General features: G+C 33.4%; 1 pseudogene across 1 annotated transcript; it reads left to right on the top strand.

The window, feature by feature from the left end:
* The first annotated feature begins 10,654 nt into the window (after positions 1 to 10,654).
* Positions 10,655 to 23,641, top strand: LOC114314945 (putative disease resistance protein RGA3; annotated as a pseudogene). Its single transcript, XR_014333904.1, has 10 exons — positions 10,655 to 10,817; positions 16,051 to 16,491; positions 16,586 to 18,497; positions 18,541 to 18,692; positions 18,803 to 19,657; positions 20,090 to 20,156; positions 20,279 to 20,458; positions 20,537 to 20,630; positions 21,094 to 21,241; positions 23,407 to 23,641. The product of XR_014333904.1 is annotated as a putative disease resistance protein RGA3 (transcript).
* The last annotated feature ends 863 nt before the right edge of the window (positions 23,642 to 24,504 follow it).

Consider the following 24,504-nt stretch of genomic DNA (forward strand, 5'->3'; position numbering starts at 1 on the left):
GTTCATAGGCCCCATGGAGAACATGAGGACCATGAACATACACATAAGCAGATAGAAGCCTAAAGAAAAGAGAACAAATAACCCTATACAACCCGCTAAAGAAATCCCCAAAAGCTTGAGAAGTAACTCAAGATCTAAACAAAAATATACCTGTCAAGAGAATAAATAGATTTCCCTTGCACAACCCGCAAGGGAAGCCAAAACCAGCAAATTAAATACAAGCATTTTCCACAAATGGGTCCCATTGTTTGATTGACTAAAAAGTAAATAAAATAGTTTTACATCATTTTTAAAGGGCAAATTACCTACACCTTCCTTGAGGTTTAACGAAATTACAGATTCTCCCCTGAGATTTCAAAAATTACATCCCGCCCCATTGCGATTAACGCTGTCAACGAATATTATAAATTGACTAAAATGCCCTTTTGACAAATAAGGGTAAATTACCTACACCCCCTTAAGGTTTAGCTAAATTACAGATTCCCCCTTAAGGTTTGGTTAAATTACAGATTCCTTCTTAAGATTTAGCTAAATTATCATTTTAAATAAGTTATGAAATGCAAAATTAAAATGGAAAAACACTTATCACACTACAAAAAATTAATGTTATAGAGACCAAAATTTAGGAAAAAAATTATTTTTAGGGGACCAAATATTTTTATTGCGAAAAGTGTCGTTATTATATTAATCATTATCTTTTTGGTATCAAATTTTTTATCTCAAAAAATAAATCATTTTCAGACCAAATTATTTTGTCCCTAAAAGACTATTTATTATTGACATTTTTGAAATTTTATCGCTAAAAGCCTTATTTTTGACTTTCCAGGGCAACTTTTTGGCGACTATCCTCACGACGATAGAAATTAGTTTCTAAATGTCTTTTGTAACAAAATTTTCACTTTTAAAGATCAAAAAAATTGGTCTCTAAAACGCTTATATGTTGTAGTGTCAAATGTTGAAAATATCATAAAATTAACAAATAATTAAATAAGTTAAAAATATAAGAAATGGCTTGTTATAAAATTCTTAGAATATGTTTGATTTGTTTTTTAGAAATTTATTTTAATTTTTTTTAAAAAATTTAAAATTAATTTGGTTAAGAAATAAAAAAAAATAAATATTATTTTTATATAATTTTATCTTTTGAGTGGTTAGAAATAATTTTTACCAATTAAATATATTTTTTCATATTTATTTTTATTAAATTAGTTTTTATTTTTTTAAAATTCTAAAATTTTTTTCTAAACAACAAATCAAACATGGTTCTGAAACCTTAATTTTGTTTTCCATCTAACGTAATTCTTTTGTAAATTTTGTTGATTTATTAAAGGAATTTCAACAGGGGCAATATCGTTAATCAATTTGTATTTTTGTGATGTCAGCTAACCATTCTTAACATTTAGTTAACGGTAGGAGTTAAACTGTTAGGTGTAACGACCCAGACTTGCTAATCGTGAATTTAATTAATTAATTATGTGTTGAATTCTAAATGAGATATGTGCCATGTGATTTAATTGGTCCATACCTGTCCCAATTGAGAAACTATCTGTTGTGAGCTCGGCTTTGAAACTGAAATTGACAACCTTAATGGGTTTGGAAACCGAAATTGAGTACATGGATATGCTAATGGGAATTTTTAGAGTCATTTGGGAAGTTTGATTAAAAATTGATTTCGTCTGATTCGTTAAATTGTGTTTGGCTCTCATTATTGTAATAAGCTTGAGAATAGATATATATACGAGCTTTAAGCTCATCTTTTGAGCTCAACTTCATCCTTTAGAAATAAAATCTGCATACGTCATTTTAGAGAGAGAGAAACTCCATTAGAGAGATAGAAAGTGTAGAGATTGAAGAAGACTTTCAAGGTTTTGCTTGAGTTCATCAAGAATAAGTTAGAATAAGAGTAATTCAAGACTCTAGGTAAGCTTTGACTCTCAATTCTTGAATATAATGTGTTCTAGTGTTGAATTCATGGAAGTAATTCGGTTTTTTGCATATATTTTGTCATAGAAAGACAAGACATAGTTGAATTCCTACATACATGGCATGAGCTCATGACATTCTTGTTATATCATGTAATTTCTTGCATGAACTTCATGGATTCTAAAATTTTCAGAAAGATTTCTTGAACTATGAGGTTGAAGAACATCATTTCTTGCATGGTTTTATAAGAAATCTTCAAAGTGTTGGACTTAGAACTCATATATGTATGATTTCATAATTTTCTACTTTAAACCCAAAAGTTGGATCCTTGCATGGCATAGATTTCATGAAATTCATGATCATACATTTGTTTTCTTACATGTGTGTAACGCCCTCAAAAAAATAGATAATACCCAACATATCAGACATGCATTGATATAAAAGAAATCAACCATTTCTATTTATCAGAGTAATTCTTACAACTGTATTACATGTTAACAACAAAAGCAAATGGCCTATGGGCTTACAGCTTTCCAAGTTAACACTTGGTTACAAAAAAGAAGAGTACTAACTCAATACATATTAAGCCCTTGGCTGGAATTTACATGTAATACATCAAAATAAACAAAAGAAAGAGTCTTCAACTTTCATTATCATCCAAGCTACGTCCTTGGAGGTGGCATACTACCTGTACCTAAAAATAATGTCCTATAAAGGGTGAGCCAACGCCCAGTAGAGATATGCTAAACACAGCATGAGCAATAACTAAGACATTAGTAATTGATAAATGTTCAATTTTCATAAACCAATTCATAACCCATTTCCATCTCATGACCACTACGTTCATGTTTCATTTCAGTTTCCATTTCTTATCAATTTCACAATTTACATCAATGGCTCAGAACCTGGCCAACTACTTATATGAGACAGTGACTCATATTAAACATTTCTCATTATCACAATAGATAAACATACTAGTTGTATCAACATCTCAACAGGTAAGCATACAAGCTGTACCCACATTTCAACAGATATGCATATTAGCTATATCAACACTTCCAATGACAAGCATATGAGCTGTATCAATACTTCCAATGACAAGCATATGAGCTGTATCAACACAATATCTGACAAGCATATGAGCTGTATCAGTAGAGTCCATCCCCTATCTCCTCCCAAACAACATCCGGTTTAGAGGTCCATCCCCTATCTTCCCCTAAACCGTGGAGTACATCCCCTATCTCCTCCCACACACGCAATGCATATATACACAAAGGTCATATAAATAATCAATTAATACATAACGTTAATGTATTATGTCAACCGTTATACTCTATGACATATCCAATTGATTAGTTTTTGTTTGCCTAATCGTCATGCATTGTTTACAACAATCAAAACTACCCTTCACCGGTAGCCCAAGCAATTATTTCTAAACAAATAATAAAAGCTCCAACAGATAAAATATCAATGTTTTCAAAAGTGAGCGATTTATAAATCCAACTCCATCATTTCACAACATAATGAGCCAATTTCATTATTTCCAACTCAATTCTATAAGTTCACAATTTTCCCAAATTAATTATACTAATTAATTTTAAACAACAAATTAGGGCTTTTACCCCCAACTCTCGATATTAACCCAAAAGTTCTAATATCACCAACCAACAACAATATCATCATTTTGAAACCCAAAATACATATTATGAGCCCAAAATCATAAAACCATCTTTAACACATTTTGAAACCCTAAGTCCCAAAATCAACCATTTAAACAATAGGCTCAAAGTCTAAGTTAAAACCCATAAGAGTGAGTAGGAATCCCTACCTCAAAAGATGAGACCCAACGAGGAAGATGGTGAAAACGAAATCGCTCCAAACCATGAGTTTCTCGGATCAAAAGATAGTCCTCAATGATCAACCTTTTTGTAAAGGCCAAAGGTGAGGAAAACACCCTAGCTAGATCAATATCTAGAGAGAAGGCAAGGTTTTAGAGAGAGAGGCTCTCAAATGGCCTTTTCGGAAAAGTAAGAGAGAGAAAGGGTGAGAAAAAGTGATTTAAAACTGCCCCACAGTCAACTGATATACGACATTCCCGCTCGAGCGGAAAACACAACGCTCGAGCGTCAAGAACAAAAAACTAGGTTCGCTCGAGCGCAAAAAGGTCTGCTCAAGCTCCAAGACACAAGAATAAAGTAAATCCGCTCGAGCGCGAAAACCAGTCCGCTCGAGCGTAGATTTCCCCCTCCCAGAACTTACACCCAAAGGTACCACCCACTCAAGTGCCCAAGTACCCGCTCGAGTGCCACCGTTCGAGCGTAGAGAAACCCGCTCAAGCATGAAAAACACACCTGCAGAAGTTTTGCAGGGATACGAAAAACTGGGAGTGTGCAATCTCCGCTCGAGCGCAAGAAGACCCGTTCGAGCGGACCTCTTAAAAACTGGGTAACAAGGAATTGAAATCAAGACCTAACCAACCTGTAACAACCCTGTCCAAAACATCCCAACACTCAATCAAGCAGAATTAAAGGACGACAACAGGATAGATACAACTACCATCATCACGGAACCAAGTCCGGAATACAACAAAACAGTAAAGGGACAACCGGGATCGCTATATGAGTGTCCAAAATTGAGAGGAAATGCCATAGGCCTTGAAGATTTGAAGCTCAAAATATACAAGTTCTATGAACTTTTATAACAATATAAAACTTGTAGCTTTTGCATAAAAAATTTAGCTTTGATTTGAAGTTATAACTTTGTTTAAAGCTAAATATGTGAAGTTCAATATGTTCATAAAAGGTTTTGGGTCTTGAATTGCATGAAAATGGAGTTGGAATTGAAAAATTGAGAATTTAAAAAAGAGGCAGATTTTTGAACCAAATAGATCTAGAACCGCATGTGCGGCCTGGGGTCACGCAAATGCGGAAAACAAGGTTGAAAATTGGTGTGCAGGCTACTTGGATTTGCATGTGCGGAATCGACATCCCGCACGTGTGCTTTTGGTCAGGTCCCAAATTTATTTTTGCTCAATTTTTCTACCTTCCGGGTCACTGTTTGCATAATTTTAAAGTGCTTATCATGTGCAGATGCATTCATATGCATATTATAGGCATAAAAGAAATAAAGAATGAAAGTTAGAATCGATTGAACAATAAATTTTGTATTGAGTTGTGCTTGAATTATTTGTTTAGGTCGGACGCCGCATCTTTAGCGCATTGTTAACTTGTGTTTAGGGCGCCCACTATGAGTAACACTGTTGTAAAGTTATGTTCCATTATAATTATTTTCTAATTGATAAAAATGTATTGTTTTACTTAATTGATAATGTTTACTGATGAATGATTGTCCTATTTTTTGAACTGTATTCGTGGCATCCATAGCATATTGTTATTGCTATTGTTATTGTTATTGTTATAGAGATCTCTGTCAGTTCCAATTCTTGGAACTATTTGTTAGAAATGGTTTTGGAAGTTTTGAAAAAATCAGATTTTTCCTTAACTTTGGTCTAATTTTTAGATGGGACCGTTACACCAAAGTTGGCGGGTCTAAGTGGTAACGCGTTCTATGCCACGTTGTGATTCACGTGGTATATTTAGTTGCTCAAAACCATTATCGGGTGAATGGGAAATTGAAGCCAAAGAGAGTTCCATGAAAATGGTATTTTTGGTGAAATTTCTTAAAAGTTTGAATAAAGGCTTTTCTCACATTGATTTTATGGGAAACTTTGAGTGGGTTTATAAGGCTTGGAGTTGGAACTTGGGGTAGGCTCCAAGGGGCACCCAAGTTTTGTAGAGAGGGAAGTTATGTGCAAAGTGAGCTAGACCCAATGGATCCAAAATAAACACACACGCGCGCACCGCCACTGCCGGGTGGGCTGGGTTGGGCTTGTCTGACCAAATACTTATCTTTTTCGGCTAAAAATATTTGAATTTTATTTTATTTATTTAGAAATAAAATCTGTCCGTTTTTTATTTCAAATTCTAGTTGGAAATAAAATTCAAATTTTGGTTTGCACCTCTTCAGAAATTCTGTACAGTTTCGTATCTGTCCAATCCGAATTTGTTCAAATTTAAATCCACCAAAAACAGGTTTTTTAACTGTTTGAAATTCAAACCAAACAGTGCCTACAGATTTGTATTTGTTTAATTTAAATTGAACAGGTACTATACCTGTTTAATTCAAAACTAACAGCCACCACTTCACTTATATAAATAGGCAGTCCCTCAATTGGCTTTTCACTCCTAATTTCGTTCTTCTCTGCTGCAATTCTTCTCTGTATTTTGCTGCATTAATTTCATTATTTTTCTGTGAGAAAGAGTGTATACACTAAATGTGTTCGTTGTACGAAAAATTTTTAGTGCTGTAATTTTTCATTGATTGATCATTTTATCCTAGGAGACAGATGTCCACATTCTGAAAGCACCGTGGAGAGGACGAATCTGTCTTAAGGATACAGTGTCAAACATTGGACTTGATCAGAAAATTTGTTCATGAAATTAATCAAGTAAGTTGTTAATTTATTTTTTGTTTTATTATTATTTATTTAAATCAGATTTTGATTTTGTTTTTGTAACAAGAGAAAAAATTGTTTTTATTTATTTATTTTTATTTATTGGTTTGATTTTTGAATCAAACAATATCTCTCCTTTTCCTTTATTTCTTTTATATTCTGTTTGTTGTTTAGTACACAAACAAAATTTATTTCATAAAATACAGTGAATATTGTCCAACAATCTTAAGACATAATATTTTTTTGGTATCTTCATTGTATTTAATTTTCTTTGTTTTCACAAAGTGATATTCTGGTTGGAAAATACAAATAGTAGTAATATACTATTTATTTTCTTTGACAACTAGTAGTAATATACTGGTGTCATTAACAATTATAGAATATTAATTTGTGTTATAGAAAATTATTGTGGTATTTTATTTTTCTAGTTTTAGTAATAAGGAAAATAAAATTAATTTGTGTTATAATTTATTTTCTGGTTTTAGTAGCTAAAAAATTAATTTGTGTTTTGTTTTTTTATTTTATTTTTGTAATCAGATATTATGGCTACTGCAATTGGAAGTGGTACTCCAATTGTTACACTGACTCCGGTCCCTATCTAAAACCATGTTTAAGTTCTAATAAATGATGGAGAAAAATTGGAAAAATTTAACGGTACTGAGTTTAAGAGATGGCAGCAGAAAATGCTGTTTTATCTTATAACTCTAAATTTGGCCTGGTTTCTCTGTGAAGAGGCTCCAGTACTTAGAGAGGATGAAAGTGATCAATAAGTTGTTGCCGCTGTAGACGCTTGAAAACATTCTGATTTCCTGTGCAGAAACTACATCCTCAGTGGCCTTGACAACATGCTGTATAATGTTTACAACCCTCTGAAAATAGCAAAAGAATTGTGGGATTCTTTGGAGAAAAAATACAAGACAGAGGATGCTGGCACAAAGAAATTTGTTGTCGGTAAATTTCTAGACTTCGTTATGGTAGACTCCCAAACGGTAATTTCTCAAGTTCAAAATTTTCAAATAATTTTGCATGATATTCATTCTGAAGGTATGTCTCTTAGCGAATCTTTCCAAGTCGTTGCTTTAGTGGAAAATACCACCGGCTTGGAAAGATTTCAAAAATTATTTAAAACATAAACGCAAGGAGATAACCATGGATGAATTGATTGTAAGATTGAGAATTGAGGAAGATAACCGAAAAGCTGAAAAGAGGAATGGTAAAAATCCTATTGAGTCTAAGGCTAATGTGGTTGAACAAGTGCACAAACCACATAACAAAAAGAGGAAGTTTATTGGAGATGGTCCTAAACCAGGCGACAACAATGGCAATAAGAAATTCAAAGGAAAATGCTATAACTGTGGCAAGATTAGATATCGAGCTTCTAACTGCCGTCGCCCTAAGAAGGATCGCGAAAGTACAAACAAGAAGACAACTAATCAAGCCAATATGACAGAATTAGATTACATCTTTGACAGGGTAAATGACATCAACCTCTCTGCTGTGATGTCTGAGGCTAATTTGGTTGGAAATCCCAAGGAATGGTGGGTTGACACTGGGACAACTCATCACATATGTGCGGACAAGAAGATGTTCACAACTTACAATGAGGTTGTAAATGGTGAACAACTTTTCATGGGAAATTCTTCTACTTCTACTGTGGCTGGACAAGGAAAAGTGATCTTGAAGATGACATCAGGGAAAGAACTTACTCTCAACAACGTACTGCATGTACTAGACATCCGGAATAATTTAGTTTCTGATTATTTGTTAAGTAAAAATGATTTTAGGCTTGTATTTGAGTCTGATAAATTTGTATTAACAAAGAGTGGTATGTATGTTGGTAAGGGATACATGAGTGATAGTCTCTTCAAATTAAATGTAAGGTTGTACCAAAACTTGCTATGAATAAGAATAACATATCTTTTGCTTATATTCTTGAGTCGAATTTATGGCATGGTAGATTAGGACATGTGAATTTTGATGCTTTGCGTATATTAATTGGTTTGGATTATATACCAAAGTTTGAAATTGATCCTAATCACAAATGTGAGATTTGTGTAGAAGCGAAACTAATTAAAGCTTCATTTAAATCGGTTGAAAGAAAAATCGAACCTCTAGAATTAATTCATACAAATGTATGTGATCTTAAATTTATTCAAACTAGAGGAGGCAAAAAGTATTTCATCACATTTATCGATGATTCCACAAGGTATTGTTATGTATACTTACTTAGAAGTAAAAATAAAACCTGAGAAATGTTTAAACTCTACAAAACTGAAGTTGAAAATCAACTTGGAAAAACCATTAAAATTGTTAGAAGTGATAGGGGTGGTGAACATGATGCACCATCAAATGAATTTTGTGCACAACATGGTATTATTCACCAAACTACAACACCTTATTTTCCACAGCAAAATGGAATTACTGAAAGGAAGAATAGAACCCTTAAAGAAATGATAAATGCCATGTTACTAAGTTCGGGCTTACCGCAGAACTTGTGGGGGGAAGCAATATTGTCTGCTAATTATGTTCTTAATAGAATACCCCACAAGAAATCCAACAACACTCCTTATGAATTATGGAAAAGTCGACCACCTTTCTATAAATACTTAAAAGTGTGGGGGTGTTTGGCAAAAGTTGACGTTCTTGTTCTGAAAAAGACAAAGATAAGACCAAAAACAGTGGATTATGTGTTTATTAGTTATGCTTAGAATAATAGTGCATATCGGTTTCTGACTTATAAATTAGAAACACCTAATATAAATGTGAATACTATTATAGAGTCAAGGAATGTTGTGTTTTTTGAACATTTCTTTCCTTACAAGAAATGACATGAATTAAGTTCACAAAAAAGAATTTATGATTGTATACAAAGTCAAGAGACTAATGACAATCAAACATAAGAGACTAGTAATGGTCTCGACCAATAGGATTTAACTGATGATGAACCAAGACGAAGTAAGAGAGCAAGAACATCAAAATCCTTTGGTCCAAATTTTCTGACATACCTGTTAGAAAATGAACCTCAAAGCTTCAAGGAAGCAATGACAGGTCCTGAAGCACCTTTGTGGAAAGAGGCTATTAATAATGAAATTGAATCCATTATGAAAAATCATACTTGGAAATTGGTGGATCTTCCAACTGGTTCTAAACCTCTTGTATATAAATGGATATTCAAGAGAAAAATGAAAGTAGATGGTTCAATAGACAAGTATAAAGCAAGACTTGTAGTAAAAGGTTGCAGACAAAAGAAAGGTCTGGACTATTTTGACACATATTCCCCTGCGACAAAAATAAAATCCATTCGTATGCTTATTGCTATAGCAGCGTTGTATAATTTAGAAACACATGAAATGAATGTTAAGACAGCTTTCTTAAACGGTGATCTAAATAAAGAGATCTATATGGAGCAACCCAAAGGGTTTGTAGTGCCAGGGCAAGAAAAGAAAGTCTGTCGACTTGTAAAATCTCTTTATGGATTAAAACAAGTACCTAAGCAATGGCATGAAAAATTTGATCATGCTATGCTTACTAATGGGTTTAAGATAAATGAATGTGACAAGCATGTCTATGTTAAAAACACTGACGAAGGTTATGTCATCGTTTGTCTTTATTTGGATGACATGCTTATCATTGGAAGCAGTCAAAACATGATCAAATCAACTAAGAAAATGTTGAATAGAAGATTTGATATGAAAGATATGGGGGTCGCAGATGTTATATTTGGAATGAAAATTACTAAAACATCTAACAGATATGCATTATCTCAATCACATTATATTGAGAAAATTCTTGGTAAATTTATCAAGGATGATGTGAATGTAATTAGAACACCTGTAGATATCAGTCTTTATGTATCAAAAAAAATAAAGTTGATGCGGTGTCTTAGTTAAAATACTCCAAAATCATTGGAAGCCTAATGTACCTAATGAATTGTACTTGTCCTGATATAGCCTATGCAGTCAGTAAATTGAGTAGGTACACTAGTAACCCTGGAGAAGACCATTGGAAAGCGATCATTCAGGTTCTTAGATATATAAGATTACTTGTGATCATGGTTTGAACTTTACTCGATATCCAACAGTACTTGAAGGTTATTGTGATGCCAATTGGATATCGGATACTAAAGATTCAAAATCCATTAGTGGATATGTCTTTACTCTAGGAGGTGCTGCTGCTTCTTGGAAATCCACGAAATAAACATGTATCGCACGATCCACAATGGAATCTGAGTTCATTGCTTTAGACAAAACAGTAAAAGAAGTAGAATGGCTTCATCACTTCTTAGAAGACATTCCAATGTGGCCAAAACCTGTGCTAGCTATCTGCATTTATTGTGATAATCAATCTGCAATAGGCAGGGCACAGAATCATATATATAATGGTAAGTCATGACATATTCGTCGTCAACATAATACCGTAGGGTAATTTCTCTCAAATGGAATCATCTCAATAGATTATATAAAATCTAAAGAGAATATTGCGGATCCGTTAACAAAAGGTTTGACAAAAAAACAAGTGTATAGTTCATCAAAGAGGATGAGATTAAAGCCTATTACATAAGAGTCATCATAATGGTAACCCTACTTATATGACTGAAGATCCCAAGAACTAAGTTCAAAGGGACAACTAAGTTATGTGTGACTCACTAGAAATCACCAAGGGATTAAATTTCCCTACCCATTCCTATGGTGAGAGTAATATCTGCAACATGTGTTGTATGCAGTGGTCTAAGGATAAGCTTTGTTTTTAATGATTACTTATATCTTGATTTAGGCATAAAAATCAGGACGAGTATAAGAGATACTCACAATAAGAATCATCTATATGCGTGTCGAACTGGGGTCGATTCTATGATAATGAAGAGGCTAAATTCTCTAGAAGTACTCATGAACAATCAGGAGCGTTCAAAGCCAAAATGAACACAACCGTGAGAACCACGGTGTGTCAGAAGATATTTTGTATGAAATCTATTGTCTTGGTTTACACAAACGGCTGAACAATTCAAGGCATCGCGTCCATTGGTTAGCTAGTAAGTCCGATAGGTTATCACTAGGGAAGATTCAAGGCCGAAAGCTACATATTCTGATGCAAGATATTTTGATTTATACTTTTTTGACAAATTCTGCATATTGTTGTATTTCCGTTGTCATCAAATTCCATTCATGTGGGGGATTGTTAGAAATAGTTTGGAAGTTTTGGAAAAATCAGATTTTTCCTTAACTTTGGTCTAAATTTTAAGTGGGACCCATACGCCAAAGTTGACGGGTCTAAGTGGTAACGCGCTCTATGCCACGTTGTGATTCACGTGGCATATTTGGTTACTCAAAACCATTATCGAGTGAATGGGAAATTGAAGCCAAAGAGAGCTCCATGGAAATGGTGTTTTTGGTGAAATTTCCTAAAAGTTTGAATAAAGGCTTGTTTCACATTAATTTGGTGGAAAACTTTGAGTGGGTTTATAAGGCTTGGAGTTGGAACTTGGAGAAGGCCCCAAGGGCACCCAAGTTTTGTAGAGAGAGAGATTATGAGCAAAGTGGGCTAGACCCATTGGACCCAAAATAAACACCCATCCACGTGCGCACCGCCGTCGTTGGTCGACGTGGGCAGGCTGGGCTGGGCGCGGGTGCGTGATGTGTGGTTGGGTTGGGCTTGTCTGACCCAATACTTATCTTTTTCGGCCAAAAACATTTGAATTTTATTTTATTTATTTAGAAATAAAATCTGTCCGTTTTTTATTTCAAATTCTGGTTGGAAATAAAATTCAAATTTTGGTTTGCACCTCTTCAGAAATTCTGTATAGTTTTATATCTGTCCAAACCGAATTTGTTCAAATTCAAATCCACCCAAAACAGGTTTTTTAACTATTTGAAATTCAAACCAAACAGTGCCTACAGATTTGTATCTGTTTAACTTAAATTGAACAGGTATTGTACCTGTTTAATTCAAAACTAGCATCCACCACTTCACTTATATAAATAGGCAGTCCCTCAATTGGTTTTTCACTCCTAATTTCGTTTTTCTCTGCTGCAATTCATCTCTGCATTTTGCTGCGTTAATTCCATTATTTTTGTATGAGAAAGAGTGTATACACTAAGCGTGTTCGGTGTACGAAAAAATTTTAGTGCTGCAATTTTTCGTTGATTGATCATTTTATCTTGGGAGATAGACATCCATATTCTGAAAGTACAATGGAGAGGACGAATCTGTCTTAAGGACACAGTGTCAAACACTGAACTTGATCAGAAAATTTGTTCAAGAAATTAATCAAGTAAGTTGTTAATTTATTTTCTGTTTTATTATTTATTTAAATCAGATTTTGATTTTATTTTTGTAACAAAATAAAAATCTGTTTTTATTTATTTATTTTTATTCATTGGTTTGATTTTTATAATCAAACAATCTCTCTCATTTCTTTTATTACTTTTGTATTCCGTTTGTTGTTTAGTACATAAACAGAATTTATTTCATGAAATACAGTGAAGATTGTCAAAACTATTGTTATTGCATTGATGGCCATCAAATGATTGTTTGGTCTTTAAGACTTATCGATTGTTCTGCTATTGGATGTACCACGTATGACTATTATGAATCGGAATGAATCGAAATGATTGATACGATATGCAACATTGATTGAAAAATTGATCTATTGATGAATTGATTGTTTCAATTATTTTAAGGACATTATTCATAACCCCTTTACACAGTTGTTATTCACTGGGCTCTAACTCATTATTTATTATATATATGTAAGTGATCTAGCACCAGATCAGAGTTAGCGGCGTCGACCCGAAACCTGTTTTTGTCAAGCCAACTACTGTGCCTCACTGCGAGGTTCTAAACCAACACTTGTTAAGGCTTATTGGGTGAGATTCACCCTTTTGAAATTGGTCAAGTGTCAAGAATGTTTTATGACTTTCATTACTACTGTTTTGGTAATGAGATTTAATTCCCTGATTTATGTTTTATCTTGTACATAAGTGTTTTTTGGATGTAAGTGATTGTGCATATACAAGTATAAGAAAGTTTGTTTTGTTCATTTAAGTCCTCACAGCTCATTGGACAATATATTCTATTATTGATTAGCTTCCGCCAGCCCTTTTTATTATGTTATTGTCATTATTGTTAAGCAGACCATTGGTAATCACGGATTACTGGCTGATTACGATGCTAAACCTATAGGGCGGGTTTGAGTTGTGATATTATGTGAATATAAACTTCGGAGGACGGGATATAATTTTTGAAATCTCATAGGAGAATCTATAATTTAGCTAAATCTCAAGGGAGGTGTAGGTAATTTCCCCTTTTTAAAAAAAGGATAAATTACATTTACCTCCCCTGAGATTTCTGACAAATACAGGGACCTCCCGCGTGGTTTGAATAATTACAGTAACCACCCTTACTTTATCTGACAATGTTAAGATTCCCCCAAAATTTGACCGCCGTTTATACACCTAACCGACTCTGCTGATGTCATCAAATGTAAACACTAAAATACCTATAATGCCCTCAAGTGCCTATAATGTAAACACTAAAGTGCCCAATGTAAACACTAAATTTTATTTTTTTTATTTTAAATATATATTTTTTATTTAAATATTTTATTTTATTTTGTAAATATTTTAATATTTTAATTTTAATATTTTAAACTCAAAGCACAATTTCACACTCAAATCGTAACCAAACACATAACTCAAAACTCAATTTAAAAATTATTTTCAAATCTCATAACCAAACACATAACTCGAAACTCCACACTATTTTCAAAACTATACACTCAAATCATAACAAAATGCATAAAAAAAATTTAAAAATTTAAAAATATATTTATAAAATAAAATAAAATATTTAAAATAAAAACTATATATTTAAAATAAAAAATAAATTTTTTAAATATTTTTAAAATATATTTAACATAAGTTTGTATTTTTTTTAAGTTTGTGTTTGGTTATGAGTTTTGAAAATAATTTTTGAATTGTCCGACACAACCATAAAACTCAATTCAAAAATTATTTTCAAATACATAACTCGAAACTCCACACTATTTTCAAAACTCTATATTTGGTTAAAACTCTATGAGTTTTGAAAAGATTTTTGAAAATTTCTAATTGAAATTGTGATTCTAAAAGAAAACCAAACATGTTTGTAAAAAAAATATTTTTTCGGAATATGTTTGTACTCAAAACTCAATTCAAAAACTCATAACCAAACACAAATTTAAAACTCAATTCAAAACTCAAAACCAAACTTTTTTCCAAAACTCTATTTTAAAAGAAAAAAAAAATTTCAAATTTATTTTTTTAGGTTAAATATTTTATATTTTTAATATTTTATATTTATTTTAATGTGCATTATATTTCATACATTTATGTGTTGTGTTTTTTAATATTTTAAATATATTTTTTAAATATTAAAAATTTTAAAAAAATTATTTTTTATTTTAAATGTATCATTTTTATTATAAATATTTTTAAATTATTTTATTTTATGGTTGTGTTGGTCAAAGCAAAGGGTTTTTTTGTCTTTTGGATGTTAGTCTTGAAGAAAGGGTTTTTTTTGTCTTTTTTCAGGCAAAAGCAAGGGTAATATGGTCATTTTGTATAAAATACTAACGTCATTTGTGTAAAATAGACAGAATGAGGGAATCTTGACATTATCAGGTAAAGTAGGGGAGGTTACTGTAATTATTCAAACCACAGGGGAGGTCCCTGTATTTGTCAGAAACCTCAGGGGAGGTAAATGTAATTTACCCTTAAAAAAATGAATAACCTTTAAAAATTCCGTAAGTTAATTTTTATTAAGTTGACTCTCATCTACTATTTTTTCAACATATTTAGCATTTTTAAATAAGTGTCTAGTTTACTAAAACGCTATAAATGACACTTTATTGAATCAAAATTTTTCTTTTAGGCAATAAAATATTTTTGTTTCAAGTGGTACAAATCAATTTATAAGAAAAGATATTTTGTTTTATAAAATATTATACATCAAAACAAACGAAATAAAATATAAGTAGGTGAAGAGTGATTTATAAATAAATGCCCCAATAAAAAAAGTTAATTTGAAATTTTTAAAAATTACTTACATTATAAGAAAAAGAGTAGAATCAACCAATCGAAAATGATGACTTTTTATTTATTTTATTATATTTTACTCGCAAATTATTTTTTATTTTTTATTTTTACTTGCACCTAAACACCACTTTTTGGTGATTCTCCGTAAAATTATTTACCGTGTTTGGTTTTAATTTTTTGGACTTAATTTTTTAAAAATTGTTTTTTTTTTTTTAAATTTTTATTGAATATTTTAAAATTTTAAATAATTGTTTTAACTTTTTTAGATTACTTAAATGTATCTAACATATAAAATATTTATAAAAAAATATTTTAAACATTAATAAATACATAAAAATAGAAAAATGTACTGAATTTTTATATTTTTAATATTTAGTGAATTTTTAAATTTTTTTTTACAAATATTATATATTTTAAGTATATCTAAAATTTTTAAAAACTACTTAAAATATTAAAAAAACTCAATAAAAACCAAAAAAAAAAAAAAACCAATTTATTTTATTTTATTATTATTATTATTTTTTTTTTTTCCGGTTAACGGAGACTACAGTCAATTCTTTCACCATTTTCTCACCACCTTCCAAACGCTCTTTCAATTATCTTCTTTACTTATCTTTGATCTGCTGATTGTTTCCAATTACGCATTTCTGTTTGTTTCCCTCCATTGTGAAGCAATTTTTTTTTTTTTACAAAATCAATTCTGTGGCTTCTCCGATGTCTTGGATGAATTCAAGTTCGAAGCCCTTCGTCGTAAGATTGAGTTACAAAATCGATCAAAGAAGAACAAGGTACGCAACTTGTTTTCCCTCTCAAATCCACTCCCATTTCGTCTCAAGATGGCTCATAAAGTCAAGATTATCAATTTGTTGTTAGACAATCTTTGTAAAGAAGCAAATGACATCGGTCTTAGACCAGCTGATCGGACTCAAATGCTGCTAGTACTAGTGTTGAACCTAGAGAAGTCAATTTCAGGATCACTCACCCCTTTGTAGATGATGATTCACAAGTTGTTGGAAGGGATGGTGATGTATCAACTGTGATAGACATTGCCATTGTAGATGGTTCTGAAACACTGTAGATGATTTGTCTGTCATTGCCATTGTATGAATGGGTGGGATGGGTAAGACAACCCTAGCTCAGCTAGTTTACAACAATGAGAAAGTTGTGAAGAATTTTGGTGAGCAGAGAATGTGGATTTGTGTCTCTGATGATTTCAAAGTTGAAAGGCTATTGAACGAGATGGTCGAGTCTCTCACTGGACATAAATACGAGACACGAAATGTTCAAGGAATAGTGAGGAAGCTTCGAGAAAAGCTAAATGGAAAAAGGTATTTGCTTGTACTAGACGATGTTTGGAATGAATATCCAGACAAATGGGAGTGCATGAGAAATTCTTTGCTAGGGATAGGTGGCTCTAAGGGAAGCAAAATTATAGCTACAACCCTTAGTATGGATGTGGTATCTACCATGAGAACATCTCTGTCTCTCACTCATCATTTGAACCAACTATCAGAAAATGATAGTTGGACCATGTTTCGGAAAAGAGCATTTGCAAATGGAGGACCAATAGAGACCTCGTATTTGGTGGCTATTGGTAGAAAAATGGTGAAAACACCATTGGCAATAAAGTCACTATAGGAGGATTAATGTACTCTAAGCAGTATGATCATGAATGGGTGTCAATCGAAAACAGCAAAATATGGAGCTCAACTGAAGTCAAAAGTGGAATTCAACCGATATTAAGGTTAAGTTTTGATCACTTACCGTCACCATATTTGAAACAGTGCTTTGCATATTGTTCTATTTTCCCAAAAGACTTTGACATTAAAAAGGATAAGTTGATTCAGCTTTGGATGGGTCAAGGATATCTTCAGCCTTCTTTGGAAAGCAATTTGGAAATGGAAGATGTTGGTAATGATTGTTTTAATATTTTGTTGCACAATTCTGTATTTCAAGACATTAAATTGGACGTGTAAAATAATATTATCAGTTGCAAAATGCACGATCTTGTGCTTGATCTGGCACTAGATATCTCAAAGGGTAACTGTTTGACTTTGACTTTGATTGCTGGTGAGGTGAATTGTCATTCTGAGGTTCAACATCTACCATTGGGTTTAATGGGAGAAACCATTAAACCAGTTTTGAAATTCCAAAAGAAAATGTTGGAAAACTAAGGACACTATTTTTAAATGTAAATCTCCCTAAAAACATTGCAGAAGTTGAGTGGATGCGTGCCTTGAGTTTGGAACTATACCATGTGAAGGAGTTGCCAAATTCCAATAGTAAGTTCACACATTTGAGATATCTTGATCTCTCAAGGTCATATTTTGAAAAACTGCCAAATTTTATCACAAAGCTCTATAATTTGCAAACATTGAGACTTCCATCTGTTAACCATTTGAAAAAGCTTTCAAAAAATTTCTATAAGTTGGTTAGCTTGAGGCATTTCGATATTGATTATACAAAAGATAAATTTATGCCAATGAAGTTGGGGCAGTTGACTTCTTTGCAGACATTACCATACTTTGTTGTGGGTGAAAATAGGGGGCATAAAATTGAAGAGTTGGGAGGCTTAAGCAATCTAAGAGGCAAATTAATGATCTACAATCTCCAACATGTGAAAGATATGAAACAAGCAGAAAAGGCAAATATTTTAGGAAAACCAAACATTTGTGAGTTGGGATTTCACTGGGATGAGGACAGGAGAGAATCCAACATTGATGAGTTGCATCTTTCAACAGCTGACATTAACCACGAAAGTGTGTTGGAAGGACTTAAACCTTTCTCAAATCTCAAGGGTTTAATACTCGACAATTTTAAAGGACGAAGTTTTGCATTGTAGATGATGAGTAGAGATGCATAGTTGCTTCAAAATTTGGTGAAGATTAAATTATCAAATTGCACAAGATGTGAAGAAATCCCACCACTTGGACACCTTCCACATCTTGAGGTTGTTGAATTGGTTGGATTGAATAATCTGAAATGGTCCTGAATTCTATGGTCACAGTATTGTTGTTAATCAAGATAATGAAGGCATTGTCTCCAGTAGCTGTAATGGAGCAGCAGCACGAGCACCAACAGTTGCATTTCCAGCACTGAGAGAACTCGTTCTAGGAGATATGCCAAACCTAGAAGAATGGTCTGGGCCTGGGGTGTCACTGTCATCATATTCATCACCTGCCACTGTGATGTTCTGTCCTCGGCTTGTGGGGTTATATATTGGGCTTTGCCTTCACTTGACTACAATTCCAGGTCATTTGTTATCCTTGCAAGAATTGTTTTTTGATGGAAATAGGCGGAATCAGTTTTGGGAAATTGGAAAACATATCACCCTTTCTCAAGTATAGAGATATTTAGTGTTAGTGGTTGGAAAAGTGACATTTTAATGGTAGATTCGCTGGAAAAAAGCAGCAAAACCCTAAAAATGCTGACGATAAGGACATTTTATCAGCGATGTTATTTGGCAAATAACCTACAAAACTTTGCGTCTCTGAAGGTCTTAAAAATAGAGAATTGTGCTGATATAATGTCTTTAACTAAAGAAACAGAAGCATCCTGCGGCTTGACATCTCTTCAGCGGCTTTCTATTTTGCACTGCGAAAATTTGACATGTTTGCCTATGGGGCTGGTACAACAAACTCTTGTAACATTAGAGTTAGAACTGTGTCAGAATTTAATAATGGCCAACCCAGATGAATTGCTGAGCCTCACATCCCTTCAGACATTGAGCATTCTAGAATGTCCAAGGTTGGCGAGTTGTTGGGACGAGAGGCTGCTCCCTTCATCTCCCTGGAATCTCTAAATTTATGGGGGTGGGAAGGGGTCAAGTATCTGCCCGATCAACTTCAGCACCTCACTGCCTTGAGAGAGTTGTTAATTGAACATTTCAATGGACTGGAAGCTCTACCAGAATGGCTGGGTAGGCTTTCATCTCTTCATTCTTTGGAGCTTTGGGATTGTGAGAATCTGATGAATCTTCCCACCCTGGAAGCAATGCAACGCCTCACCAATTTACGATCTTTGAGAATTAGTGGTTGTCCCCATCTATAGGACAGATGTGCAAGGGAAAGTGGTCAAGAATGGCACAAGATTGCCCATATTCCATCCATCCACATGTTCTAGATTGAGATTATCCCTGTGCACGAGATCGGTAACTTATTTCTCCAAGGGCCCATATTCATGATTTCTTCTCTTTCCTCCACAACCCTTTTTGTTTGTTTCATCTCCATGAAGTTTCTTATTTACATTGTCTTTTTTTCTTTCTTTCTTTCTTTCTAATTGAACTTCAGCCTTCAGGTATAATCTTCTAAATGAATATACTTGAATTGAAATGGACTCAATAATATATACTTCGATTCACACAGCACTCAGTATACAAACTAAAACACACAATTGCCTAGGTTGAATTGATGACAGCATCCTAAGTATCAAATTAAATCACTATAATACCTCTTTTCTTTAATGTCTAAGACTATATTTCAAATTACCTGTGCTCCTTTTTTAGAAAATATATATACATATATATTTGTTGACTTCTTGGTGTGCCTTTGGACCATTTTCTAAGCTTTCTCTCTGTTTCCAGATGCTTTGAGGCTCTGACGGTATGTTAAATCCACGAGGAATTCTAGGCAAGGCTTTGGTTCTCAAAGGTATTATTCTTGGGAAAGCATTACATTCATTTTTTGCTAGCATTTTTCTGAATAAATCTTGTTCCTTAGCCATGAATTCTTTCCATCTTCAGTCAAATTGTATAAGAATTTATGTTTTGCAGGTCATGCTGAAAATTGTCCACAATTAATAAGCTTCCGATGTAAATTTGTTGATTGGAATCATATTTTGTATAAGTGTAGCTTTTGGTCAAGGACTCCAATGCCTAATCTTGCACTAACGAGTCAAGGAAAATAATTTAAAGAATCAGTCCAAGAATCTGGACAAAGACATTATATTTTTAGTAAGTCATTTTATCCTTTAGATCAACCAATCAATAATTTTTAATTACCCCTTTTTACTCTTTGTTCATTCTTTGTAGTTGGAAGTAGATAGAAATTAATAAAGGTGGTTGATGCCTCTATATCCCATGTCAAAAATTGGAATCTCTGCAGTCAAATCACAGTCTCATTACGGTGATTGTTCTCTCTCTCTCTCTCTCCCCTCAAAGTCCATCAGTTTTAGTTCTGCTTTATATATATATATACAGCATTTTTATATGGTCTCAAGTATACTATTTGTGGTATCTTAACCACAAGCATGCAAATTAATGGTGATTGTTTCCTCTCTCTTTTACATATATTTTCTTATTCTATTTCAAGGTCTAATTATATCTTTCTGCTCGCACAAATTAATGGTGATTGTTTCCTCTCTCTTTCTCTCTAAGGTCTATCAGTATTTTATATATTATACATTTTTATTTGGTCAGAAGCATGAAGGAAAATTAGCACTCAATGAACTTCCAAGTACACAATTTATGGAATCTTGTACTCTAACCATGAGCATGCAATTGTTTCTTTTCTTTTACTGACACAATTTTATCATATTTTTCTTGTGCTTTGAAACTTTTGCATAAATGTTTCATTTTTTCATTTCCAGGTTTTAGCTTATAACCTAATGCAGGCTGATAACCTAATGTTCATAACTGGCATCTCATCCAACTTACAAGAAATCAGGAGAAAAGAAAAATTAAAAGAAAAGAAAATTCCATTACAATATAGAGGAGAGGTTTAATCTTTGTTCGAAGGTATTAAGTTATTTTCGTTTTTCTCTATAATTTAGTCTGTTTCAGAATCTAATTGTTATTACCAAATTATTCTGATTTTACCATTTCAATTGGAGTCCAACAATACATATGAAAATTTCATAATTGACGCTGTTAATTTTGAAATCTGTGGAGTTACTATTGGGTTGTGTAACGCCCTAACTTTTATTACCCAATTAGCATTACCATCACCATCATTATAATTCAATTCCATGAAGAAACATGCGGAAACTATAACCATTAATGTGATGAAATAATAAAAGTTCCCTCTTGTTCATACGTACAATGCAAATGAATTACAAATAAATGAAGTTTTGCCCTGACGCTTACAAAAATAAATGAAACAAAAGGGTTTAACCCTCTATACATGACATTGGCATTCTACCAAACAGATAATGGCTCTGAGGCCTACAGATAAGGATGATCTCAAATCCAGAATAACTCCTCAAGCTGTGTACCTGAAAAATTATTAACAACATGGGATGAACGCAATGGTCCAGTAGAGATCCCAAATTATCCTAAACAATAATAACGTACAGATAGCTATGATCATGGTTGCTCCACATTATAAGATATAAGTAACATGACTTTTTATATTCCGAAGTATACATACAAAAGTATATTTTCCTGAAAATCCTTCTTTTTCAATTTAAGAAAACTCATTTGTATCTTTTCGGTTCAATACATTGCTCCCAATCCAACATATTTTCAAATCTAAATCATATTTCATAACACAACCTCAACTACCCAAATGCATATATTCCTCAATAAATATCTGTATGGACATACACACACAAAGGTAAAGCCTCAAAGTCATCTTTGGTTACTTAAGAATTAATCCAGTCCCTAACCTTCCAATCATTCTTAGTAATTAAGAAATTTACCACATTCAACATATGAAACCCATTCTACAATATCCTCAGAAACACTTACATCACGTAGGCCAAAGGATCACAATCCTCTATTTATCCATTTTTAACAATCAAAGCTCTAATTCATTAAGGCAAACACTTAGCTCAACCATTACACAACCTTTAACATTTTTCACTTACCCAAACATCCGGTATAAATTAGGGATTGTCATCACATTACTCATACCCATGATTAACTAACTCATGTTTCCCCAAATCATCAATGACAGGTGATTAAAACTCCCAAAGCTCAAAACCCTAACCCCATTTCATGCTTTATAAAATCACACATCAAAATCATGCTTTTAATGTAATAAAAATTACCACATCTATCTATAATTGAAAAGGAGTAAAGAAATCCCTACCTCTTGAAGTGAAGAGGATGAAAGCCGAAAATCCAATGGCGACGAAAACACGATCCGCTTAGATTAAATGAAAGCCTTCGCCGAGCTCTAAGTTTTGGTATAAGAAACTAGGGTAAAAAATGGTTAGGAAAAGATGAAACCCAAGATAGAACCGCTTGAAAGCTCGGTTATGGCGAACAAGAGAGAGAAAGGAGAGAAAATATCTGAAAAGTGACTTTTTGACGCACACAGTCTTATATAGAAACACCATCGCGGGCACGGTCTTACGCTTCGCGGGCGCGAATCACACAATCGTGGCTGTGGTCCACACATTCACGGGCACGACCATGCTGGTCGTAGCCATCCATCGCGAGCCAACACGGGCAACGCAACTCCTCCAGGCCAACAGACCTAAAGGTGGTTTTTGCTCGTGGCCTGATCGTGGCCATAGCGGGCGTGACTCTCAACAATCATGGACACGAGCAGGCAAGGTCATAATTGCTGAGTTGCTGCTCCGAAGCTAGCCCAAAGCATTCCAAGGTCCAAACTCAACAAGGTAAGGTCAAAGTCAACCGGGACAACCCCGTGTTCCAGCTGAAAAGGCAAAAAGGGTTGGTTCTTGACCTGGGCCACTACAGGTTGTTAGTTTAAAGTTCCTGGTCTAGGGTACTTCATGCCAGATGCATCAAAGTTTGCAGACATTTATAAATCAGCTTGTGTCTTACACTTCAGGGAGCCATAGCCCTTTTTAACATCTTACATCTTATTTTAAAAGCCATGAATTATTGATTATGTTGTATTATTTGCTTTTGTTGTGATTTTTTGTTTTTCTTTTCCTTTAATTTTTTTAATATAAGAAAACTATTAGTCCAAATTATATATTTTTTTGTAGGTCCAGCAATAGGTTGATTTTTAAAATTTCCATTCTACAAATCCTAATCAGTTGGACTAACTATTTAGAAGGATAAAATATGCAAGACAAACTCCAAGAAGGCAGACATGGTATTGCAGATTGCATTTTCTTTTCATTTGATCTGCTAAAGGAGCTTGCAAGAAAACCCATCCTATGTGGGGAATCCATGCACAACCTTGCTGACTATACGTAATCTTTGAATTTGGACAAGACAGTAAGTATAAATTGTTGTGAACATATATGCGCTGACCATTTTCCTTTTCGATGTATCAAAGCTAACTGCATTTTTTCTGATCAAATTCTTGTTACAGGCTTTAGATATCTGCTTGTTGCTGTGATTTGAGACATCAAATTCTATTATTCATTGTAGTGCACCATCAACAGGAGGCTGGAGCAAATCCATCATTCAAATTTCAAAGATTTGAATTTTGAGGTTTCTCTTTCGGCTATGGCTGGCTTTTATGCATTGTACATTTGTAAATATTTATATTAGAGTGTCATCTGGTGGAGGGCTCTTGAATGTAATTGTGCATTTGCTTTCTATTGTCAAATTATGTATAATTCTTTTGGTGGTGGTATTTTGAAATTCATTTTATTTGTTCAATCGTTGATTGAACAAATAAAATGAAACAGATTCCAATTTCGCGTCTTAAATGAATGAGCACACTGGAATCAGCAATATTCTATGCAATTGCAATAGTAGGCTAGAAAGTGGGGCAAACTATATTGACCTCCACTTATATTTTTCATAATTATAAAATCCTCCCTTAAGGTTTTGAAAATGACACTGATCTCTCGTTTGGTTCACTCACATGACATATACGAGTCCAGATCTTTGTAGTGGTTTCTTGTGGGGCTTCTGTAGTGCCTCCAAAACGACGTTGTTTTGGGGGCGTTTTGGGGGCAGACTTGAAAAAAAAAAAAGAAGGAAAAAGAACAGAGAGAAGAACCAGATACAGAGAATTTGGACTCAACCATAATGCCCTGATAAGAGAAAAGAATGACATATGATCATAATTGATTACCGAAAATTTCTCCTCCACCTGCACCCACATCAGCATCAGCTAGAATCATTAG

The sequence above is a fragment of the Camellia sinensis genome, chromosome 6 (genome assembly GCF_055761805.1).
Source record: "Camellia sinensis isolate YWXY chromosome 6, ASM5576180v1, whole genome shotgun sequence".
In the NCBI taxonomy this organism is placed as follows: Eukaryota; Viridiplantae; Streptophyta; class Magnoliopsida; order Ericales; family Theaceae; genus Camellia; species Camellia sinensis.